Here is a 14,046-nt window from a genome sequence, read left to right as displayed (position 1 = left end):
GACTTTGATGGAATGGTCTGCGGGTGTCATGTGCGTTTGGAGAGCCCTTGATGTACCTAAACTATTGAAACTCCCCACAAGTGACCCCATTTTGGACACTAGACCCCCCACGGAACTTATCTAGATGTGTGGTGAGCACTTTGAACCCCCAAGTGCTTCACAGAAGCTTATAACGCTCGTACGTGAAAATAAAAAAATCATTTTTTTCCACAAAAATGATATTTTTGCCCCCAATTTTTTTATTTCCCTAAGGGTAGCAGGAGAAATTGGACCCCAAAAATTGTTTTTCAATTTAACCTGAGTAGGCTGATACCCTACATGTGGGGGTAAAACACTGTTTGGGCGCATGGCAGAGCTTGGAAGGGAAGGAGCACCATTTGACTTTTTCAACTCAGAATTGGCTGGAATTGAGATCAGACGCCATGTTGCATTTGGAGAGCCCCTGATGTGCCCAAACAGTGGAAACCCCCAATTCTAACTCCAACCCGAACCCCAACACACCCCTAACCCTAATCTCAGCCCTAACTCTAGCCCTAACCCTAGCCCTAACCCTAACCCTAACCCTAGCCCTAACCCTAACCCTAGCCCTAACCCTAGCCCTAACCCTAACCCTAACCCTAGCCCTAACCCTAACCCTAACCCTAATGGAAAAATGGAAATAAATACATTTTTTTTATTTTATTATTTTTCCCTAACTAAGGGGGTGATAATGGGGGGTTTGATTTACTATTTATGGTGGTTTTTATGTTTGGCGGCTGTCAGACGCTAAAATACGCTTTTTATTGTAAAAATAGTTTTTGCATCACCACATATTGAGAGCTATAATTTTTCCGTATTTTGACCCACCGAGTCATGTGAGGTCTTATTTTTTGCGGGACGAGTTGACGTTTTTATTGGTACCATTTTCGGGCACGTGACATTTTTTGATCGCTTTTTATTCCGATTTTTGGGACGCAGAATGAACAAAAACCAGCGTTTCATGAATTTCTTTTGGGGGGGTGCGTTTACACTGTTCCGCGTGCAATAAAATTGATAAAGCACTTTTATTCTTCGGGTCAGTACGGTTACAGCGATACCTCATTTAGGTCGTTTTTTATGTTTTGTCGGTTTTATGCAATGAAAAATATTTTATATAAAAAATAATTATTTTTGCATCGCTTTATTCTGCGAGCTATAACTTTTTTATTTTTCTGCGGATGATGCTGTGTGGTGGCTCGTTTTTTGTGGGACAAGATGACGTTTTCAGCGGTACCATAGATATTTATATGCGTGTTTTTGATCGCGCGTTATTACACTTTTTGTTTGGCGGTATGATAATAAATCATTATTTTTTGCTTCGTTTTTTATTTTTATTTTTTAAGGGGTTCGCTAAAGGGGTTAACTAATGGGACAGCTTTATAGGGCGGGTCGCTACGGACGCGGCGATACCAAATATGTGCACTTTTATTGTTTTTTTTTTTTTTATTTCCATAAAGTGGATTTATTTGGGGGAATATTTTTTTTTTTTCTAATTTATTTGGCGATTTTTTTTAATTTATTTTTACACTTTTTTTAATTTTTTTTTAACTTTACTAAATAGTCCCAGGTGGGACATCACTGTCCTGTGACAGATCGCTGATCTGTCACATCACAGATCACTGTGACAGATCAGCAATCTGTCACAGGCAGTGCAGAAGGCTTCCTCATGCCTGCGCTTTGCAGGCACTGAGGAAGCCAGCTTCCTGCAGGCCCCCGAAGGCCCCCGTCACCATCTTGGATTCGGGGGCCTGCAGGAAAGGAGCTCCTCGCAGCAGCGCTGCACATTGCACTGCCGTGGGGGGCTCAGGGAAGCACGGAGGGAGCCCCCTCCCTGCCGATGCTTCCCTTTAACCCCCGGTACACCGCGATCATGTTTGATCGCGGTGTGCAAGGGTTTAACGTGTCGGGGGCGGTCTGTGACCGCCCCTGACACATAGTGCTGGGTGTCAGCTGTGATAATCAGCTGACACCCGGCCGCGATCAGCGGCGCTCACCACGTGGGCGCCGCTGATCGCTGAGACATACTATCCCGTCCATGGGCATAGGGGCCCAGGTCCCATGGACGGGATAGTACGTCGGATGGCAGAAAGGGGTTAATTGTGTGAAGGGAAAGCAAAAAAATGAAACCAATTCCCCCTATATGAAATTAGGGGACTTTGGACATATTTTGATTAAAAAAAAAGTAATATTTCAGAAAGAAGGACACATCTTCTTGACAATTTTTGTTTGAACGGCAAAGGTATTTTCTATACGATAGTCCATTCCTTATTCCTAGTATATGCATACATAAGCATTTTTTTTAAATGTTTCTATATAAATAAATATTTTGCATTGAAATAAAGCTGATTTATACCTTTCTGGAAAGAAATTATGGATGAGGATAATACTACTTTCCGAATCAAAATTCCAACACAATGGACACTTGATTTTTCTGCATATTATTAACATTTATTTAAATATGTAATACAGCTGTAAGTGAAAGAGAAGTGTTTACATTAGCAGTTACTTAAAAAGCGTTACATTTCATGTGAAATAACATTTTTTTATAATTCAGGGAATTCATCCACCTTTTCATTATAAATAGATGATTTCCAAAACTGGAATTTATGGCTAATATACATTTTTTAGCATAAAAAGTATGCTTTTATAAAGTGCTACTAATAGACAGCAATTTCTCCTCCACAGATTCTAGACTGTTTATAAAGGAAAAATATTTTTTTTTTCAAATTTTGAGCTCCCCTTTCTGAGTGAATATATTTTGCTGCTTTAGTTAAGTTATCAAAAACAGTTTTGGATAGCAGGACGTTAGTGACAGGAGATAACACAATGACAGTTTCCAAAAAACATTATTTTAGCCCTTTTTCTTTATCATTTTACTTTATGACATTTAAACCCTCAAATCCAAACAAGTTTTTCGACTGCTTTTAAAATGGATTATGGCATTTGAATTGTAAAAAAACACGTTTTGAGTATCTGCACACCATCTGACACGCCCTCCAGGGCCGTGGGTTACTCGGAACCGGGTCAGACAGTTCTTTGGGGAAGTAATGGGACCGTGACCCAACTCCGTGGCCCTGGCTGTGCTGTAAAATTGGGAATATGTATATGGAATTTAACATGACGCCAACTATGGTGCTCGGCAATGGATGGCCGGCGCTGCTAAAGGATACTGCTGGGGCTGATGGTTAAAAATCTGGAGTCTGAACTGAGAAAGTAAATTAATGTGTATGCACAATGTAGGCCAGACTGGATGGCTATACTTTTACTAGTGGGTCAGTCCCTCGATGCTTGTTCACATTCACATCACATGGCAAGTGAAAAGTTTTGTAAATACTAGAGTAGGACTGTCCCACAAGGGTTGCCGTGACGTGGCGGGATGGCTTGTACATTATTTTGATCAAAATTATGTTTACTAAATACCCTTATTATTATTATTATTATTACCTTTATGCATTATTTGCAGTTTATTTTTTACTTTTTATTTCAGGATATTTGTGCTTTTTGTTTTCTCTGGTTAATGGTCATGTGATAATATGCACCTACATTGTGCATACACATTAATTTACTTTCTCAGTTCAGACTCCAGTTTTTTATTCATTTCATTGTGCATTCAGTGCATATAAGGGTGTGACCGCCCTCCTTCTGAGCTGGGAAAGCCATCCAGTCTGGCCTATACTTTTACTAGTGGGTCAGTCCCTCGATCCTTGTTCACATTCACGTCACTTGGCAAGTGAAAAGGTTTTAAATACTAGAGTAGGACTGTCCCACAAGGGTTGCCGTGACGTGGCGGGATGGCTTGTACATTATTTTGATCAAAATTATGTTTACTAAATACCCTTATTATTATTATTATTATTACCTTTATGCATTATTTGCAGTTTATTTTTTACTTTTTAGTTCAGGATATTTGTGCTTTTTGTTTTTTGTTTTCTCTGGGGCTGATGGTGACACAGCTGGGATGATTCTGCTACCCACAGGTGGAGCGGGGCCCCAGCGCTACCGGTTCTGTTTATGTCAGGCTTTGTGTACCTTGTGGCACAAGAGATCACTAGAGAACAAAAAGGCTGTAGTTTTCTTTTCCTTTACTTGATGGTTGATAGTACAGACCGGGGCACTGGTAACAGATCGTGATGGAGAGCCAGGCAGCCTGGAATCAATTTTGGATACACCTGGCCAGGCAGGTACAGAGCCCTTCCTTCTGCGCTGTCCTCCCTTTTTCCTCGCTGCCTAACAACTCACCCTCCTGCTGCTAACTGACTCGCTCTGTTTTAAATACAAACCATTGCCCGCATGGCAGGCAGCTCGAGCCTATTACAGGTGTGGCTCCTTTGTGTTGGCTCCAGGCTCTGATATGCTGCTGTGACACCGGGTATTAGATCGGGCCAGGAGATCTGCAGTCCCCTGTTCTGTGGATTTAGCTGCCAGGACTTCAGTACCCACGCAACCACAGACTCCAGTATCCAGTTCCTAGCGCTCAGCTCTGGGGCGAGTTTAATCACAGCTTGACTCCTCAGGTTCTGCTCGACTTCTCTCCTACAGACACCTGGTAAGTGGACCCCTCCTTGCTTCCAGGCATGACATTACTCCCTGTGAGGGAGGCAATGCCACTGTGACAATCGGACTCCTGGGGTGCCACACATTATTATTGAACATGTACACACATGACACCATCAGTCAGAGATAAATGAATGAATAAAACGCTAGAGTCCAACAACTGTTTTTCTCTCATCCAATAAAATTTGTCCGATTATGCTAATCACACACTCATCAGACTGATCTGAGTGTGATCAGAGTGTGATCCAATTTTCTCGGAGGTGCAGAAAAAGCAAAAAAAAGTTTCTCCATCTTCTCTATATTGTCAGTTTGTGAAAATTTAACAGTATGTCATCCGAGTGCGGGCGAGGTCTGATTTTTTTCCACAGACCAATAGAGTTAAATGAAAGCATGCCATAAATTTCTTTGGGACAAATTGGGCATGCTCAAATATGTGAATGGCCCCATAGAATATAATGGGGACGAGTGTTACCTGTCAAATCGACGGCTAATACTGCTCCTTTTTACAGTCGAATGCATGAGCTCAAACTTTGCCTTATTGATGTTTTCAAAATTTGCATTTTTTTGAAATAGAGAGATTTATTTCATGCTTTTTATACAATGCTATCTGAAATTCCAAATTTTAGCATGTCAGTCTACATTGCACTACAGTGGGGAAAAAAGTATTTAGTCAGCCACCAATTGTGCAAGTTCTCCCACTTAAAAAGATGAGAAAGGCCTGTAATTGACATCATAGGTAGAACACAACTATGAGAGTCAAAATGAGAAAACAAATCCAGAAAATCACCTTGTCTGATTTGGCAAGATTTATTTTGCAAATTATGGTGAAAAATAAGTACATTGTATGTATACCAGCCTTGGCATCAGTTCAGACCCCTGTGCATATTATTCCCAAGTGTGATAAATACTAACCCTTTTGTTATTTAACTATTTCTTTTTCCATCATGTTTTTCCCATAATATTAGCACCATATTATCCATTTCCTATATTGATTGCAATATAGTGGCCATTCTACCTTTCTCTGGCAATTACCTACCATATATATTATCCTATATATTATCCTATATCACTGGCTCTTCAGCTGTATATGCCAGATATCTATGCTTGGCCTCACAGTCTTTTATTATCCCTAGCAAGATTTTTTCTGTATATCCATACACCAATTGCTTGCAATATAGTGCCGGAAGATATATCAGTTTTTTGTGTACGAGTAGATTTAGTAACCGTGTAAGCTTTGTTTTGCCACTGAAAAGTGTAAGCATACGTTCTGCATCTTGATCATGGTGTAAAAGATTTTGGATTTAGGAATCGCTGTCTAAACCGGACGTGACATCGCCGATGCTAGGACGAACCCAGGAAGTGGGGCATAGGATTTGGCTATGACGCGTCACCAGATGTGATGTCTCTGGCCCTTAGACATGCCCAGGAAGTGGGGCAGGAGAGGCGGCTAAGAGACTAAGCAAGGTGAAAACCGGAAGTGCCAGTCCCGGCGTCCGGAAATAGGGATAGACCGCGGGACTTTTGAACATATATAAAAGGTAATAGAACGTGATATGGCGCGCAATGCCACCTGACTAAATGCCAGTACTCCCCTGATGAATTTGTGGTAGATGAAACGCGTTGGGAGATATTCAGAGGGAATCGAGCTACCCAGCGATTCATGATATGCTGAAGTGTGGAGCCCCCCTCGTAGTGAGCAGAATTTGGGTATCGCTATGAAATACAACGATATCTGAGATAAGTACAAATTTTTTTCATACACCAGAAAGGAGTTATGTGGGCAGTGATATAAAAGGAGATCCTATACACTGCGCTCTGAGGGCGTTTGATATTTGTACAGTGACTCACTCAATGATATATTTAATGTTCTTTATGGAAATAGGGAACAGTCTTACCCTAAAAGGACTGTTTCTATGTGGAGCTATAGGCTGCCTTTGTGTTATCTGGGTATAGGGACTGAGGCCTAATACGCATGCTACATTTCGAGGTGTGGCTGCTGAAATTAAGGCACAATTTGATATAACAATTGCTATATTGTCCTGAATGGGCTATTTCAGGCGGCATTGAACAGTTTGATATTTTATATGCACTTATGCACGAGCACTTTGTATGGCACTTTTTGTTGACATTATTTGTTTTTATAAAGGATGATTAAAAGTTAAGTTTTAACAAACCAGTCCGTACCAATTTGCTTCAAATAACACATCTCGCCATTGGTAAATATACCCCTGCTATAATTTTTAAAATTTGGGCACCCCTAGTAATGTTAACCTTTTTTCTTTATAACAATTCTGGTTTTTGCAACAGCTATTTCAGTTTCATATATCTAATAACTGATGGACTCAGTTATATTTCTGGATTCAAATGAGGTTTATTGTTCTAACAGAAAATGTGCAAATGCTAGGAAAAGGATTGATTGTCCAATGTCTGATGCCAGACTCCTTCAAACATCAACTACCTGGTGGTGATCAGCACTAAACAAAACCCAAGAAGCAAAATGAAGGATTTTTTTTTTAAGGAGTCTTCGGACCCATATGTCAATTGGGAATCTCTCTTATTACAGTCTCCAATTTGTGTTGGTCTCATTAGAGTTTAATCTTAAATGCAGGTGGTTGGATGATTGCTGATGACCCTGAGGATTTAAAGAGTGCTTTTAAGATAGTATTATAATCAACTTCAGCAGGAGGATTTGAAGCAACACTGGAGGAGGAGGAGGTTGGTTTCTTGTAGATTCACCTTCCTTTTTTGCTGGGGTGTCACTTAATCTTAGAAGGATGGGCTGGTCTGATGTTATCACATTACCATTCAAATATAGATCGCATTTCATTGGTTGTCCATCTAGGTTTCTGCTGTTGTATTTTTTTGTAGGCACCAACTGCATTTCCCTTTCTTACAAACACAACCTTTGCAACTCCGGAACTCAACAAGCAGGTGCGCTTAATGGCACCACATACACAGAAAAGCAACATGATATCTTCCTCTGTGACTCTTGGATGCAAATTATTAATGGTCATTTGTGTGCCGTCTAAAGGGCTAAAGACAGACACTTTTGGAGTCATCTCTACTAAAAAACTGTCCTCCTTTGTGACACGTGTCCATGACTCGTTGGTTAGAGCCTTTGTGCACAATAAAGGTGAGGAAGTCTCATGCTGAGTAGACATAGGAGCTGTGTATGCATCATTCTGTACCACTTTACTAAGAGTTATTAACAGAAATGTTGAAGCCGAAATATGAGGCATTTCTAACACCTATTCAAATGAAGAATATTGTGCAGCCCCCTACTAAGTATTGGACACAACATAGGGTTCAAATAGAATAAATTGATCTGAAAATGAACACCATGAACCCAGAAAAATCATAAAAATATGAATCTTTATTAAATTGCCACAAGACATACATAGCATATAAAGTTCTTCCGGAAGAAGGCTGAACGCCGAAACGTGCATTGGGGCTGGCACCATCACCCACAGGAGGTAAATACTCACCTTTGCACTATTCGTATCATTTGTATATAACTATTTGGCCATTAAATTTGTGATTATTGCGCCTTAGCGGCATCCTCACATAGCTATGTAATGTCTGGTGAGGGAATATTGGAGTTCTTCAGACATGTGCAACCTCTTTTTTAGTGTATATGTGGGTAGTGGTGTCTTTTTGGGTTTCCCACTTTTTTAACTTTATATGCTATGTATGTCTTGTGGTAATTTAATAAAGATTCATATTTTTATGATTTTTCTGGGTTCATAGTGTTCATTTTCGGATCACTTTACTAAGAGGTAAAGTTTGCCCAAGAGAAAATGAATTTCCAGACATTCCCAGCCTTTTTTGCACAGTGTTTGCAGCTGTGATCTTCACCTTCTTGGTAGGGATGTGGGAAAGTTCCAAGTCGTCTTCAATACCATCATCGTCCATATCTTGTAAAGAGGAATTCTGTGGTTTCTCAGGTTCGTGGTTAACTACGTTTATTCGCATTCCTTTAACAGTATTCGTTACACCGGAAGAAATAGTTTTCGGCTGTGAAAATTAGATGGTCTTGGTAATATTTTTGGGTGAAGAACAACAACCTTGTGCCACGGGTGAGTTGATAGTTACGGCATGTGCACTCCTCTTTAAACTTTGTTTTTCATGAGCATCCATCAGTTTGGTTGGTTTTCCTCCAACACTAATCTGCTGCTTTCTAGAATTCACCATCTCACTGGCGTCTTGCACTTTTACCCTTCATACAGAAACGTGCATATTTGGCAAACAATTTTTTCACGGGCATCTTTTATGCCTAGCTTCAGATGCGCATCTGTTGCACCTATCTTCTGACGGGCATCACACGCATTCTGGTAATTGGTGGTGGGTAAACAACTAATCATTGTAGGCTGGATCCGGGATCTCATACCTCCCTGTTATTAATCCTGTATGTTCCCATTCCTGTCATCACATGCCCCTTTTCCAGATCACTTCATCCAACAGCATGTTCGCCATATTTTTGCTACAAAACTGCACATCCCAGCAACAACTCTGTAGGAAACCACGTTATTGTTTTCAAGGGTGTTTATGATGCCCATAAAAAAAGTTTACACAGTATGTTGATGTGTACCCCCCGGGGGAAATGTTTGTCAGCCCATACACTGAGTGGGCATTACAAGTATATGAGACCCGCTCCTTTAAATTGGGAAAAAAATGTAGGAGGCTTTCCTCCATGTCTCTTTCAAGGGGTATTGGGGTGCATCCAAAATTGGAGCAGGCCTTGCATTCACTTCATGGGCAAACATGGGTGTAGCAAATTAAGAAAAATGGGAACTTTGGTTTCATGTGGCCATCCAGGACGCCTGTTCAATTGGTTATTGGGGTGCATCAAATTTGGGGCAGGTCTTGCATACAATGCATAGGCAATAACAGTATAGGAGACCCACTGTTTATTAATGTGAACAGCAAAGCATAGCCGGCTGATGGCTCTCTAAGAATAGTGAGGACAAACTGCTGTCCCTTTAAGAAGGTTAAAGTCAGCCTGATGGCTCTCCTCCTTTAACAGTCCCTCCTTCATAAAAGAAACAGGATGTGTCTGATGATGTGTCACACACTACATGGCCAGCTAAGGTTATAAAATTTTAAAATGACATTTCCAAGTGAATGCATTTGGCTTGTTTGAAAGCAATGCCAAAGTTGAAAAAAACGCATAAAAAATGCTACATGTGAACATAGCCCAAGTGGTAGAGGAACATTTTTGTTTTCAGCTATTTATTTGGCTTTACATACAAATCATTACCCTGGAAAAGATGTTCCTTAACATATTTCCCAGGAAAATCAATTTTGGTTTCGCTTTTGTGTGTTTTATTGTGCACCCGGAAAAGTGACGTAAGACTCTGACAACATTGTTCACAGCAGTGACCTGGTAGTCAGAAATTCTTCCAGGGGTCTTCCACATGATGTTCCTATGTCATTTCAGCACTGTTCCCATCAATTTCAGACGTTTTCAGACCCTAAAAAGACCCCCGGGGGGTCGCGGCAAAAATGCTCGGGTTTCTAATAGACTTACATTGGGCTCATTGCTCGGGTCGAGTACCCGAACATTCCAATTTGCTCGACCCGAGCAACGAGCACCCGAGCATTTTAGTGCTCACCCATCATTAGTCATTATGTCACAGCAGAGAAATAATGATGATGGAGATTGAAAGCCATAAATCAGAGACCCAGAGAAGAGAAATGAATGTTGGCAGTAAAGTGGCACTGTACTTTTAAGTAGCGGTGGCACCCCAACGCGCGTTTCGCATGTAGCTTTATCCAAGGGATGCACGGATAAAGCTACATCCCCTTGATGAAACTACATGGATCTTTTATTTATGGCTTTCAATCTCCAGCATTCAAATTAGGTAATATGCCAATTTATACACTAGCCTTTTCCCTTACATTTTGATCCAGGATATGTTGAATATCCCTTATGCATGATCTTCCCTACTGTTTGACCTGAATACACACCAATTTTTTGGAAGCCGTTTTTTCTCCTTGTATTAATACATTTTATGTTTTGGCCGTGCAATAGTATTAATTATTTAGGATTCATCATGCAGTAGGTATAAACATCCTTTTTGCACTAAGTTTTTGTTTTTGTGGCTGTCTTTTGCATTGTTGTTCCCTCTTTGAGTATATTTTATATATATTGCCAATATTTTAATCTACATTAATAAACTTTTGGAAATTTTATGGCACACAGCTTCCTTTTCCTTCTTTTTATTTTTGATCCATAATTGCTTAGTTTTGGCCACTGTTGACACCAAGAGCAGCTGATTGGCGGAGGTGCTGGGTGTCGCACCCCCACCGGTCAGACATTGATGACCTATTCTAAGGATAAGCCATAAATGTTAAAGTAGTGGCCTACCTCTTTAAGTTTGTAAAATAAAATATTTCAATAAAAATAAAGAAAATGTGCACAATGATTTGCAAATGATTCAGTCTACTAAATGGAACTTATTGTCTACCTGTATATCCTATTTGTCTACTCTTTGGATTTTACATGTGATTATTTGATTACTTATAAAGTAAGGAAAAGAAACAGAAAAACTTTATTATTAAGACAGGTATGATAACAATCACGACTAATATAGTTCATTAATATTCGAATGCTTAATGACATGTTACTATAACTCTGCTGCATGTAAGTAAAATGTTGCCGTTAATAATGACATTGTGGAGATTTTTTTAACTGCATTTAGAATAATGTCATATGGCCATGGGGAGATTTTGCAACATTAAAATTACAGTGGGTGTATATCTAGTTAGTTTTCAATATATTCTGCTCATGAATAATTATCACCCAGGCATGTCCTACAGCAAGTACAAGCTGTCACTTCACCAAAAATATTTAATAATTTAAAAATGCATAAATTCAAATAACTGCATTTAATGTTCCATTCAGCAAGAAATTATAGACACATGCATGCAAATCAATAGGGTTTTTTTTAGTTATACTTTTGTTTTTTTGAAAATAAGTTCTAAATAGTAGGCTACACTGTATTAAATGAGGAATGCCCTAGACTAAATGCTGAACTTTTCTGCAATTTCAGAATTCCAAATAGTAAGGTCGCCAATGGATAATTAATATTATTATACTGTAAGTGGATCACTTAAATCTGACTGCTTAACCCCTTCAAGACCCTGCCCTTTTTCGTTTTTGCGTTTCTGTTTTTGCTCCCCTCTTCCCAGAGCCATAGTCTTATTATTCCGTCAATATGGCCATGTGAGGGCTTGATTTTTGCAGGACAAGTTGTACTTTTGAATGACACCATTGGTTTTACCATACCGTGTACTCAAAAATGGGGAAAAAAATTCTAAGTGCGGTGAAATTTCAAAAAAAGTGCAATTCCACAACGATTTTTGGATTTTTTTTTTACAATGTTCACCAAATGCTACAACTGACCTGTCATTATGATTCTCCAGGTTATTACAAGTTCATAAACACCAAACATGTCTAGGTTCTCTCTTCATTTAAATGGTGAAAAAAAATCCAAAGTTTGCTAAAAAAAATTGCGCCATTTTCCGAGATCCGTATCATCTCTGGTTTGGTGGGGGCTTATTTCTTGCACGCTGAGCTGACATTTTTAATAATACCATTTTGGCGCAGATACAGTCTTTTGATCGCCCATTATTGCATTTTAATGCAATGTCGCGGCAACCAAAAAAACCTTAATTCTGGCATTTTGACTTTATTTCTTGCTACGCCGTTTAGCAATCAGGTTAATCCTTTTTTATATTGATAGAACCAGCGATTCTGAAAGCAGTGATATCAAATATGTGTATGTTTGATTTTTTTATTGTTTTATTTTGAATGGTGCAAAAGGGGGGTGATTTAAACTTTTATTTTTTTAAAAATATTTTTTAAAACTTTTTTATTACTTTTGGCATGCTTCAGTACTCTCCATGGGAGACTATAAGTTGCCATAACCCGATTGGCTCTGCTACATACAGGCGATGATCACATCACCTCTATGTAGTAGAATTGCTCACTTGCTATGAGCGTTAACCACTGGGTGGTGCTCAAAGCAATCCAGCACTGACAACCATAGAGGTCTCCAGGAGACCTCTGGTTGTCATGCCAATGAACTGGTGAACCGCAATCACGTGACGTGGGTCACCAGTGGGAGGATTTCCAGCCCGATGGCCGGAAGCGCACGCTAAATGCCACCGTCAGAGTTTGACAGTGGCATTTAACTAGCTAATAGCCGCGGGTGGATCGATCGTGATTCTACCCATGGCTATTGCGGGCACATGTCAGCTGTTCAAAACAGCTGACCTGTCTTGGGAAATATGTGGGCTCAGCGCCAGAACCCACATTAAAGGGAGGGAAGCGACCTCTGCTGTACTAGTACAGCAGAGGTCATAAAGGGGTTAAACAAAGCTTTATTAGTTATTTTTTCACTTTATGTAAAGGATCTTAAATGTAAAATACAGTAAAATAGTGTAGAATAATCGTAAATCTGTAAAAAGTATTTAACTGTAGGCCAGATCCATAGCCTATAATAGCTCTCATGAGTGCCACTAGAGTAGCTTTTTACCATATGTTTGGGGCTCTATGTGTCAACATATTTTTTATGTACTGAAAAGCATAGTTGCCTATATGTTTCAGTACAGGGAATCCTGCAAAAGAAGTGCTAAGCTTACGTTATTATTTTTACAAAGCTATAGGCATTACACAGCTCAAAAGCTATTCTCAGTATAATCGTTCAAATGACCAAAAAAATTCTTTTATAATAACCATTACATTTTGTCTGTTGGATGTAAATCGGAATGGATCTTATGGGTAACATTTCTCCTTGTGGAGAGTGACATGCCTGGTTTAACAGTGTAAGACGGTTTATAAGCCATGTAATGCTTCTATGGGCAATTAAATAAGCAAATTGCCTTTTCAGAGAAGAAGAGGACTAGAACTCTAATGCCACCTATTGGAAGCAGCAATCCTAAAAATCAGTATTGACCCTTTAACGAGCTGTGCCACATGACTTAGGACAAAAGCCAAACCTGAATCTCAATTTGCAGAAACAGTGTTTCAAGGGTGTTGCCCCTCATCAGTGCAAAGCGTGAGACTTTCAGCCAAATCAGATCTCATGCTTTTCACTGATGAGAGGAAACACCCCAAAACACTAGGAAAGGACTGAATGCTTTGAATTCATTGACAGCAGAGATCTTGAATTACATATTTTATTTATTTTATTTTTTCCAGTTCTCTTTACACATCAATTACTGTAAATTATATTATAACCGTATTAGACAAATGACTCATTCTCATTGTTTACGCAGCTACAGTGCCGTATGTGCAATAGTGGCTGTATCTGGTACTTCAGCTTATGTGACCTATCGCATTGACTTGCATTGCTCAGTGTGCTGTCGGTATGCTATCACTTTTGCATTCAGACAGCACACAGACATAAATTAGGTTCGTCTGAACGAGCCCTAGAGGTTCATTTACACTAACCATTTCCTAGAAGCACT

General features: G+C 39.6%; 1 pseudogene; it reads right to left on the bottom strand.

The window, feature by feature from the left end:
• Nucleotides 1-7,157: 7,157 nt before the first annotated feature.
• LOC141069604 (polymerase delta-interacting protein 3 pseudogene) lies at nt 7,158-13,623 on the bottom strand (annotated as a pseudogene).
• Between the last annotated feature and the right edge of the window lie 423 nt (nt 13,624-14,046).

Source organism: Dendrobates tinctorius, unplaced genomic scaffold (assembly GCF_039654945.1).
Source record: "Dendrobates tinctorius isolate UK_male_01 unplaced genomic scaffold, ASM3965494v1 ptg000269l, whole genome shotgun sequence".
Classification (NCBI taxonomy): domain Eukaryota; kingdom Metazoa; phylum Chordata; class Amphibia; order Anura; family Dendrobatidae; genus Dendrobates; species Dendrobates tinctorius.
The sequence above is the reverse complement of the archived record's forward strand: the minus strand, read 5'-3'. Positions and strand labels throughout refer to the sequence as shown.